This window comes from Camellia sinensis, chromosome 11 (genome assembly GCF_055761805.1).
Source record: "Camellia sinensis isolate YWXY chromosome 11, ASM5576180v1, whole genome shotgun sequence".
Lineage (NCBI taxonomy): Eukaryota > Viridiplantae > Streptophyta > Magnoliopsida > Ericales > Theaceae > Camellia > Camellia sinensis.
The window spans coordinates 164244743-164257397 of NC_138971.1; the positions used below are offsets into that span (position 1 = coordinate 164244743).

Genomic DNA, 12655 nt, shown 5'->3' on the forward strand with positions numbered 1-12655 from the left:
CAAATCAAACTTTAAAAACTCAATTCAATACTCTCTTCAAAAATCATAATCAAATAAATTTTATACACTCAAATTATAATTCAACAACTCACATACTCAAAATATAACTCATACTCTTAAATCATATTTACAAAACTCTATCAAACGCAACCTTGGTTTTTACTCAAATTTTTTTTCTAAATTTGGTCGGCAAATTAATCCTATTTGTCCTTTTCTCAATATGCTTCGTGGTTATGTGGATATCCTCTAACTTCAGGGCCCTCAGGATTAGTCATGGCTTCCCTTAAAATCGACGGGTTGGGGATACCAGAGTTATCTCAAAAAAAAAAAAAAAAAAAAAATGTGGATATCCTCTAATTGAACCTCAACCACTGATTGAATGAAAGAAAATTACTTTGAAGCATATCTAATTGATAGATATGCTTCGCGCTTGTGGATAGCCTCTAATTGAACCTCAACCACCGACTGGACGAAGGAAAATCACTATGAAAATAAAATCTATAATATAGATTTAATATCCTCCCCATTACAAGATTTCTATTACATCATTTAAGGGTATGTAATAATTATTTTCAAATTTTAATGATTATTTTATAATTCTTAAATAATAGAATGAAAATTTTTTGTTACAATTTTGGAATGGAGATATTGAAATTAGTGATCCAATAAGCTACAATAACAATGTTTATGTTCTGTAAATATATATATATATATTTTAGCATTTTATTAAATAACTTTTCTAAATCTATAGTATTATTGTTGTTGAATAAATGGCCACTAGTTTTTTATTTTTTACTTTATATAAATCAGCAATGGTCTCCTCTAGTTGGCACCTCATCTCATTTACAATTTTTTTCAAGTTGTTCTTCCTGCATCCTTGTCCTGAAAAACACTCTCTCCTAACAATGCTTTCAGATCTTTTAAATAATCTCTCAACCATAGTTCTCCAGCAATGGACACCATGGTTGAGCCAACTTAGCAACAACAACAGCAACAAAAATGAGTTTGCTCTCGCCATCCTCACTCTCTCAATTCTCATACTACCCCCCTTTTGGTACCTACGGACATTCACCAATTCCAGAAACCAAACAACCGAGGCTCCACTCCCACTAGGACCCCGTGGATTACCCGTACTCGGGTACCTCCCATTTCTCGGCGCAAACCTCCACCATTCATTCTCACATCTGGCTCACCACTACGGCCCAGTCTTCAAGCTCTGGCTCGGAAACAAACTCTATGTCGTTATAACCTCACCGTCCCTGGCAAAACAAGTGGTCCGTGACCAGTAGGGGTGTGCGCGGTGCAGGTCGGTGCGGTTTGAGAGAAAAATAGAAACCGTATGGCGGGTGGCGGATTGATAAAAGTGTCACTAGAATTTTTCATTTTTCTTACCAAAAACCGGCGGTTCGATTGACAAATAATAACGAATTTGCCTTGATGGTGCGGTTCGGTGCGGTTTTGGCGGTTTCGGCGGTATTATGCACACCCCTAGTGACCAGGACATTGTTTTCTCCAACCGTGACCCTCCCATCTCAGCCCTGGCTGCCACGTACGGTGCCCAGGACATTGCGTGGTCTTCCTACGGTTCCCACTGGCGCAACATGCGTAAAATATTTGTCAGAGAAATGCTCATTAACAGTAGCCTGGAAGCCTGTTACAATCTTCGAAGAACCGAAGTTCACAAAACTATTACACAAGTGTATAGAAAGATTTGCAAGCCTGTTGAAATTGGGGAGATTGCTTTTTTGATAGAGTTTAATATTGTTGTTAGAACAATCTTCTGTGCAAATAAAATAAATTAAAATAATTCAAATACAATATAATAAAACTTACAGAAATTATTTTGTTGAACCGAATAAATATTTAAAGATCAAGTCAAGTGTGTAACACTCTTTCCTTAAGACAGATTCACCCCGCTACGGGACTTACGGTTGAGTGGCATCTATCTTCCAGGATACAATGATCTTAACCAATTTGTAGTAGCACTCCAAAACAAATTGTTCGGCGAACCAAACTTGTGTTCTAACTCTCTAATTATTTAATCTAAAACTAATATATAAAGAATAAATACACTAGAGCAAAATCTGAACAGCAAAAGCAAGAATTGCAGACTGAATTTCGAGTGTACAAACACTGCTGGAATGAATTGTATGTATAGGCAAACAAATGACCCGAACAGGTACAAAACATGTAGTGAACAAGTGCAAAATTATTTCAAATAGTTTCTGCCCGTATCACATGGAACAGTTTTCTTTTTGCCTTCCAAACAATTTTGAAAACATAGCCGTTGGTGAACAAAGTTTAAAACTGTTTGAAATATTTCTTATTAAACTATTAGAATAGTTTAATCAAATAAAGCCAATTCAATTTAAAAGATTTATTAAAAACTGTTTGGAATATAAATATTAATTTATTTGACAAACTTTAGGAAACCACTTAGGAATCCAAAAATTTGAATTTAGATTTAAATTAAATTCTCACAATAATTTTTTTATTAAAAAAAATTCAAATGAATTTTGTCTAAAATAAAATTAATGTTAGACCCGAAAACGACGTCAACTTCTCATTCACTCATAAATGGTTTTGATGTTCCGTCTTCACCGTGTGACTTGCCACGTGGCAAGGAACACTTCATCTCTTCGGACCCGCTCCAAAATACGTTTAGGGCCCCCTCAATTTTCGGCTCAAAGTTGGCCCAAAATATGCCTATATAAACCATTTTTCCAACAATCCCCCACATGAATGAAATTTGACAGAGAGAAAATGCAACAACATGATCTAATATCAGAGAGTACAGAAATTGGAAATATTCTGCAAATGATAGGTAGCTTTTGGCTTTAAACCTTCCCTTGTAAGACATTATTGGATTTACTAGGTAACCAATGAACATGATGTCTTGAATTGTTCAACCGTTTGTATAAACCAAGACAATAGAACTCACACAGTATATCCCTAGACACAGTTTAGTTCTCACTATTGTGTTCAGTTTGGCCCCGAACAACCTGGTATTTCATGAGTGCTCTAAAGACTTGTAGCCCTTCACAAATCTTATAGAACTGGCCCAGTTCACACTCACATAGATGATTCTTATGAAGAGTATCCTGCCATACTCCACTAAGTTTACCTAGATATAAAAATCATTAAAATTTTACTTAACCTAAAACGCTACAGACATCACTTATTTCATCATAGAAATGAGTAGGAGTTGGACTCCCCAGTGATCCTTCTGAGTCATATACAACTCGGTTGTCCCTTTGAACCTAGATCTTGGGATCTCCAGTCAACTAGGTTGGGTTGCTGTTGTGGTAACTCTTATTTAATAGGCTTTAGTCCCATTCCTCTCAATGAATTCTCAACTAACTCTCTTGCTAACCCTTTGGTTAGTGGATCCGCTATGTTGTCTTTAGACTTCACATATTCAATGGAAATAATTCCATTAGAGAGTAGTTGTCTTACGGTATTATGTCGACAACGAATGTGTCTAGACTTACCGTTATACATATGATTCTGTGCTCTATCTATTGCTGATTGACTATCGCAATGTATGTATATAGCATGCACTGGTTTTGGCCAAATTGGAATATCTTCAAGGAAGTGGCGAAGCCATTCTGCTTCTTCCCCAGCTTTGTCTAAAGCTGTGAATTCTGATTCCATAGTAGACCTAGCAATGCAAGTCTATTTGGAAGATTTCCAAGATACAGCCGCCCCACCAAGAGTAAAGACATACCCACTGGTGGACTTCGAGTCTCTAGTATTCGATATCCAATTTGCATCATAGTATCCTTCAAGTACTGCTGGATATCAAGTATAATTAAGTCCAATGTTATGAGTAAATCGGAGATATCTTAGAACCCTTATAATTGTTTTCCAGTGTTCTACTTCCAGATTACTCGTATATCTACTTAATTTACTTACTACATAAGCTATATCTGGGCGAATGCAGTTCATCAAGTACATTAAGCTTCCAATAATTTGGGCATACTCTAATTGAGAAATATTTTCCTATACATTCTTAGAAAGATACACATTAACATCTACAGGTGTTCTAGCAAGATGATCATCATCTTTACTGAATTTGTCAAGTATTTTCTCAATGTAATGAGATTGTGACAAAGCATATCCTTCTGATGTTTTGGTAATTTTCATACCAAGAATTACATCAGCAATGCCCATGTCCTTCATATCAAAATGTTTATTCAACATTTTCTTGGTAGTTTTAATCATATCATTATCACTACCTATGATGAGCATATCATCCACATAAATACATACAATGACATAACATTTATCTGTATTTTTAATATAAACACATTTGTCACACTCATTAATTTTAAATCCATTTGACATCATTGTCTTGTCAAATTTCTCATGCCATTGCTTTGGTGCTTGTTTTAAACCATATAATGATTTAACCAATTTACATACTTTCTTTTCTTTTCCTGGAACAGAAAAACCTTCTGGTTGTTCTATGTAAATTTCTCCCTCTAACTCACCATTTAAGAAAGCAATTTTTATATCCATTTGATGAATTTCTAAATTGTATAAAGATGCAATGGTAATTAGCATTCTAATGGATGTTATTCTAGTAACCGGTGAGTATGTGTCAAAGTAATTAAGACTTTCTTTTTGTCTAAAACCTTTGACCACAAGTCTCGCCTTGTATTTGTCAATTGATCCATCCGCTTTCATTTTTCTTTTGAAAATCAACTTGTGCCCAAGAGGTTTACAACCTGGTGGCAAGTCCACTAATTCCCAAGTGTGATTTTGTAAGATGGATTCAACTTCACTGTTGACAGCTTCTTTCCATAAAGGAGCCTCAGGACTGGACATAGCCTCTTTAAAAGTTAAAGGCTCATTTTCTAACAAATATGTTAGAAAATCTGGATCAAAGATTTTGAGGTTCTAGCATGTTTACTACGCCTAAGTTCCTCTTCCTCATTTTGATCTAACTCTTGTTCTTGATCATGTTTTTGATCATTACTAGTAATAGCATCAAAAGATCTTTTTATTGTTAATAGTTTCCTGACCAGTCTTATTTGGAAATACATATTCAAAGAATAATGCATTCCAAGACTCAATAATAGTATTTACATGCATTTCAGAATGTTCTGATTTATGAATCAAAAACTGATATGCACTTCTATTCTTGGCATTACCAATGAAAATGCAATCAATGGTCTTAGGACCTATATTAGGTTTTTAGGACTAGGAATAGCCACTTTAGCCAAACACCCCCACACTTTTAAGTATTTGTAGGATGGTACTCTTCCATGCCACAATTCATAAGGTGTTTGATTCACTTTCTTTCGGGGTACTTTATTAAGTATATATTTAGCAAAAAGTATTGTTTCCCCTCACAAGTTTTGAGGTAATCCAGAACTTATTAACATGGCATTCATCATTTCTTTTAAAGTCCTATTTTTCCTTTCAGCAATTCCATTTTGCTGAGGTGAGTAAGGAGCACTAGTTTGATGAATTATTCCATGTTCTTTACAAAAGCCACCAAAAGGTGATTCATATTCACCACCTCTATCACTTCTAATTTTCTTGATTTTCTTACCAAGTTGATTTTCAACTTCGTTCTTATATTGAATGAAAGTTCCAAAGCTTCATCCTTGGTTCGAATTAAATAAACATAACTATATCTAGTATAGTCATTTATAAAAGTGATAAAATATTTTTTTCCTACCTCTAGTTTGAATTGATTTAAAATCACATATGTCACTATTAATTAATTCAAGTGGTTCCGTACTTCTTTCAATTGAATGAAAAGGAGTTTTAGATAATTTTGCCTCAACACAAATTTCACATTTATAATTTGAATCAATATCAAATTTAGGTAAACATTCCATATTAATTAATTTATGCAAAGATCCATAATTAACATATCCTAGTCTACCATGCCATAAATTTGAAGGTTCAAGCATGTAAGAAGAAGATGTATTATTATTAATAACTGAGGGTACAACGGTCATTACATTTAACTTGAAAATGCCATCAGACATGTAACATTTTCCTACATACATTCCATTCTTAGTAAGTACAAATTTATCGCTCTCAAATACTAGCCTAAACCCATTCTTACTCAACAGAGATTCGAAAACAAGATTCTTGCGAATATCCGGTACATGCAGCACATTGTTGAGAGTGAGTTCCTTTCCAGACGTCATCTTGAGTACAATCTTTCCTTGTCACTTTGGAAGTTGAGGAGTTTCCCATAAAAAGTTATTCACCATTATCCACTGTAGAATAAGATGTGAACATCTTTTTGTCTTCACAAATATGGCGAATAGCACCAGTGTCCACCCACCATTCTTTAGGATTTCCGACAAGATTTGCCTCGGAAACAATTGCAGAAAGATTGATATCATCTATACCATTGGAAATATTGTCCACTTCGGTCATATGGGCTTGAGCAGGCTTTTTGCTTGTTCTTCTTTTGCTTTTGCCTTTGCTATGGCAATCTTTGGCCCGATGTCCCTCTTTGTCACAGATGTAACATTTTTCATTAAATTTGTACTTTTTATTTTCCTTCCTTTAGAGCCTTGTGATGAACTTTCTCCATAAGACTTTCGTTTCTTAGTTTTTGAAGCATGTTCCACCACAGTTGCCTTAGACTCCATAGGATGCTTACCAGCCCGCTTTTCAGAATTGCGGTTGTCCTCTTCAATCCTCAAATGCACAATTAATTCTTCCATAGAAATTTCTTTGCGCTTGTGTTTGAGGTAGTTCTTGAATTTCTTCCAGCCTTTTGGTAATTTTTCAATCTGCAACTTGGAAGGATTCACTGAGAGACATGTCTTCTGCGTGAATGTCATGCAAAATGAGTTGGAAATCTTGAGCTTGGCTGATCACAGTTTTTGAATCAACCATTACAAAATTCAGGAATCTGCCAACCACAAATTTCTTTGAGCCGGTATCTTCCGTTTTGTACTTTTTCTCCAACGATTCCCAAAGTTCCTTTGCTGTCTTGATTGGACTGTAGACGTTGTATAATGTGTTGTCAAGTCCATTTAAGATGTAATTCCGGCAAAGGAAATCGGCATGTTTCCAGGCATCAATCGCAGTAACCACTTGCCGGTCGGTTTCATCTTCTTTCAAGATAGGAGCATCTTCACGGAGGAAACGAGCCAAGTTCAGAGCTATAAGATAGAACAACATTTTCTGTTGCCATCTTTTAAAGTCAGTTCCTGGGAACTTTTCTAACTTCTCTCCACAATTTATTGATACTGTCACTACAGGAAAGGGGGTTGGTGCAATTGTAGCCACCACAGTAGTACTTGTTTGGGCATTTGTTTCAGTAGCCATCAATTCTAATTTATAAAACAAAATTATAATTAGAATTTATACTACACAGAAAATTAAACCAAATTCACAGAATTAAATTATGTAAAAATAAAAGAAACAAGAATGTAACTTTTATTTTCCAATTAATTTGGAAATAAAATAAAATTTTATTCAACCAAATTAATTCCACACGGAAAATTAAATTCTGTAAAATAAAAGAAATAATAAAATAACTTTTATTTTCCAATTAATTTGGAAATAAAATTTTATTTTATTTAACCAAATTAATTCCACACAGAAAAATTAAATTTTGTAAAAATAAAAGAAATAAAAAAAAAATAACTTTTATATTTCAATTAATTTGGAAATAAAATAAAATTTTATTCAACCAAATAAATTCCACACCGAAAATTAATTCTATAACAATTAAAATACTAAAATAGAATTTTAAGTAAAGAAAACTCAGAAAATAATTCTAAAACCCAAAATTAATTTCTAAAAAAATTCCACAAAAATATATTCTGAATTGTTAATGACACCAGTATCGTACTACTAGTTGTCAAAGAAAATAGACAGTATATTACTACTATCTGTCAAATAGCATATAATCACTATTTGTTTTTTCAACCAGAATATTATTTTGTAAATCCACAGAAAATAATTTTCTAAAAAGAAGAAAGAGAAAAGGAAACAAACGAAAAAATTCAGTAAACAGAATAAATTCGAATCTGTCCTTAAGATTATTGGAACAATCTTCTGTGTAAATAAAATAAATTGAAATAATTCAAACAAAATATAATAAAACTTACAGAAATTATTTTGTTGAACCAAATAAATATTTAAAGATTAAGTCAAATGTGTAAAACCCTGTCCTTAAGACAGATTCGCCCCGCTACGGTGCTTACGGTTAAGTGGCGTCTATCTCTCAAGTTATAATGATCTTAACTAATTTGTAGTAACACTCTAAAACAAATTGTTCGGCGAACCAAACTTGTGTTCTAACACTCTGATTATTTAATCTAAAACTAATATATGAAGAATAAATGCACTAGAGCAAAATTTGGACAGCAAAAGCAAGAATTGCAGACTGAATTTCGAGTGTACAAATGCTGCTGGAATGAATTGTATTTATAGGCAAACAAATGACCCGAACAGGTACAAAACATGTGGTGAACAGGTGCAAAACTGTTTCAAACAGTTTCTGCCCGTATCACATGGAACAGTTTTCTTTTTTCCTTCCAAACAATTTTGAAAACATAGTCGTTGGTGAACAAAGTTTAAAACTGTTTGGAATATTTCTTATTAAACTATTAGAATAGTTTAATCAAATAAAGTCAATTCAATTGAAAAGATTTATTAAAAACTATTTGGAATATAAATATTAATCTATTTGACAAACTTTAGGAAACTACTCAAGAATCCAAAAATTTGAATTTAGATTTAAATTAAATTCTCACAATAATTTTTTTATTAAAAAAAATTCAAATGAATTTTGTCTAAAATAAAATTAATGTTAGACCCGAAAACGACGTCAACTTCTCATTCACTCATAAATGGTTTTGACGTTCCGTCTTCACCGTGACTTGCCACACGGCAAGGAACACTTCACCTCTTCGGACCCGTCCCAAAATACGTTCAGGGCCCACTCAATTTTGGACTCAAAATTAGTCCAAAATATGCCTATATAATCCATTTTTCCAACAGTTGTTTTGAGCATGTTGTGGGGGAGCACATTTGATATTCAGGAGAAGGTTAATAGTCGTGTTGGAGCTGAGTTTCGAGCGGTGACAGCGAAGATGATGGTGCTGTTGGGGAAGCCCAGCTTGTCTGATTTTTTTCCTGGGCTGGTGAGTTTTGATTTGCAAGGAGTGGAAAGGGAGATGAAGGAGATAGTCGTCGATGTAGAGAGGGTTTTTGATTCTGTGATTGATACACAGGTGAAAATGGAGGCGGTCAACGACAGAGGGAAGAAGGATTTTTTGCAGATTTTGTTGGAGCTCAAGGGGGGAAAATGGTGCGACACCAATTACCAAGACACAAATAAAGGCCTTGTTGATGGTATTTTCTCTCTTTCACAAAGATCGTGATTTTATGAACTTTTTTTTATATATATATTTTTTTTTAAAAATGCTAGAGGCCTCAAAAATTTTATCAAAAGTTCTACCAAATGTTTCACATGGGTGGGACCCACATTGTGTGGGTCCCACACCCATGTGAGACATGGTAAAAATTTTTATAAAATATTTGAAGTCTCTAGAATTACTCTATTTTTTTTAATAATCCTTTCAGACTTTGACCCTCTCTATGTTGTTTATTCCTGTAGTATATCATGTAGAGGTGTCAAATTCATTACAAACGCATGAACTCGTCCAATTATGGCTTGTTTTGGAAAGTTGGCTTTTTAGCCTCTGTTTGGCAAGTTAGTTTTCAGGTTTTTTTGGCTATTTTAGTCACAAAAAACAAAATAGGCTATTTTAGCCATAACAAACAAAACATCACATCCAACCCATAATCATTACATTCTTCTCTCACAAAAAAAGTTAAAAAAGTCAAAAAGCCAAAAAGCCCTTCCCAAACCAAACTTTTTAGCCCAGGCTAAAATAGCCAAAAAAGTCAAAAAGCCAAAAAGCCAACCTACTTCCCAAACCAAGCCTTAATAACTTTTTTTAGTTTGTAATAAAAGTTAAAAGTTAGTGTTTTTGATTTTTTTTTTTATTTGGGAAGTTGGTTTTTAGTCAATAGTGAAATTACAATTCTATTCCACATGGGTCAAAATGTATTACATATGTGAAGTTATAAATATTTTAAACTAAATGAGAATAGTTTGGTCATTTTATTATGATTTGACATCATAAACAAATATTAATCAAAAAAGTCAAAAGTTACTTTTTGTCAACTTCTTAAATCATTTATCTAAAAAATTTAAAAATTTAATTAAAAGTTAAAAAATTACTTTTTACTATTTTCTCACAATATGCCTATACACATTAAAAATTTATGTAAACTCATCAAATCAATACGTTGTACAACTGTCTATCATTACTTTCAGGACAAACACCATCATCTGCTTACCATCACATCCCACTAACCCTCTAAAAATTGATTTCCCCCTTCAAACCAAATCATACCCTCACTCACAATAGCTCCGGTACAATTAACGATACGAGAATAAAATTATAAATTGAATAACGGATTAATAAATTAACAATTTGCAATTTAGATAGATTTTGACAAATTAAAGGATTGAAAAATATTTTAACTAATTATTAAATATTTGCATAATATATAACACTAATTTATATAATTATTTTTAGATATATAACACAAACTAATTTTATATAATATGTTTTATATATATAACTACTAATTTGTAATAAATTTCATATATTAAATCTCTATCACATTCATTTTTACATTGATAGTTCAATGGAAGTTAAAATATATATATATGTGTGTGTATTAACTACAACAGAATGGAACGATTCAGTCGACGAATTATAAATTTTAAAATTTAAACTGCAACTAGCGATTACAACAATTGCAAATTAATACAAATCGATACAATTTTAATAAATTGGGCCATATTTTACACGCCCTACCCCCACTCACTTTGATCAATCAAAAACTTTTCACAACAGAACCAACACCATCCCCTGCTTTCCATCACATCCCATTACCCTTCTAATAATTAATTACTTGCACCCCGGTAATTAAGGTCTCGTTTGGAAATAGGTTAATTTAGTAATTTTTTAATTATTTGGCTAAAATATGAGATAAAAAAATTAGTATGTTTGGGATGACTTTTTGACTTTTTACGAAAAGATGTGCAAAAAGTAGAAAAAAAAAATCTTTGACTTTTTAGTATGAATTTTTGACTAATTTAGTAACTTTTTGACCTTTTGACTAAAAAAGATGGTTCCCAAAACGAGACCTAAGTGTCTAACGAACTAACTCTCTCTCTCTCTCTCTATTTAGTTTTCTTGTTGATTTTGGTTTTGTTGCTCATCTCTAACTCGATAAAATCCTTCTCTTTCCCCAAAATCAATCTGCAATTTATGTCCCATTAACAAGGTTTCTTTTGCTTTAGTCAAAAGGACTCAATACTCCTCTTCCTCATTTTCATCTTGCTGATCCATCTCCTCATTAGATTTCACCAACTTGTTAGGAGTATTTTCATAATTATGTCACTCATAGAACTCATTAGAGTATAAAAAAATAAAGTATAAAAAAATAATTTGAATTATGTGAAATGTAAGTAAGTGAAAAAATATTAATAAACAAATGCCCCTAAAATTTAAGGATGAAACTTTTTTAAACACATTATTGTTTTGGGTAAATGCATTCTCAAACTGCCAATTAAGAAATGCTTGCAATAATAGATTTGTTTCAACAATAGAAACTTATGCATCTAAATTAATGAAATTCTCAATCCGTGAACTTAAAATTGTGCTTGCAAATGTTTACAACAGGACATTGTAGTGGGGGGAACAGACACTACAGCCACCATGGTGGAGTGGGTGATGACGGAGATCATGCATAACCCACCGATAATGAAAAAAGTCCAAGAAGAATTATCAGGCATTGTGGGAATGAACAACTTTGTAGAAGAGTCCCATATGCCCAAATTACTCTACTTAGATGCGGTCGTGAAGGAAACATTTCGATTACACCCTTCACTTCCTCTCTTAGTCCCTCGGTGTTCTAGCCAATCTTGTGTAGTTGGCGGATACAGCATACCAAAGGGCACTAGGGTGTTTTTGAACGTTTGGGCAATCCAAAGGGACCCTAACTTTTGGGACAATCCATCAGAGTTTAGGCCGGAGAGGTTCTTGGGTGACGACAACAAATGGGACTACACCGGCAACAATTTTCACTATCTTCCATTTGGATCAGGGAGGAGAATATGTGCTGGCATTCCTCTTGCAGAGAAAATGGTGATGTATGTGTTGGCTTCACTTTTGCATTCATTCAATTGGCACTTGCCAGAGGGTGAAGAGCTTGATCTTTCAGAGAAGTTTGGGATTGTTATCAAGAAAGAGACACCCTTGATTGCCATCCCCACACAAAGGTCATCTGACTTGAACTTTTATGCATAATAGAGCACATAACTAGGTGCAGTGGAAAAACACCAGACCTTATGGAATCAATCAGGTTGTAGACCGTGGTTGATTTTGGGATCTCTCCTCCCCTATCGTAAAAGAAGAAGAAGAACAAGAAGAAGAATGCAATTCAGGGTGTACTTTGTAAAATTCTCAAATATTAATGAAAAAAATTATAATTATAATTATTAATATTTATATAATTTACCACTTTTTGTAATTTTTTTCGCGACAACAACGTTCTCTCAGATAAAAACATGTGTCTCATT

General features: G+C 33.3%; 1 pseudogene across 1 annotated transcript; it reads left to right on the top strand.

The window, feature by feature from the left end:
- The first annotated feature begins 793 nt into the window (after positions 1-793).
- LOC114297945 (cytochrome P450 76C2-like) lies at positions 794-12433 on the top strand (annotated as a pseudogene). The gene is made up of 5 exons (XR_014344907.1): positions 794-1285; positions 1493-1766; positions 2957-2961; positions 9002-9345; positions 11757-12433. The product of XR_014344907.1 is annotated as a cytochrome P450 76C2-like (transcript).
- Positions 12434-12655: the final 222 nt, after the last annotated feature.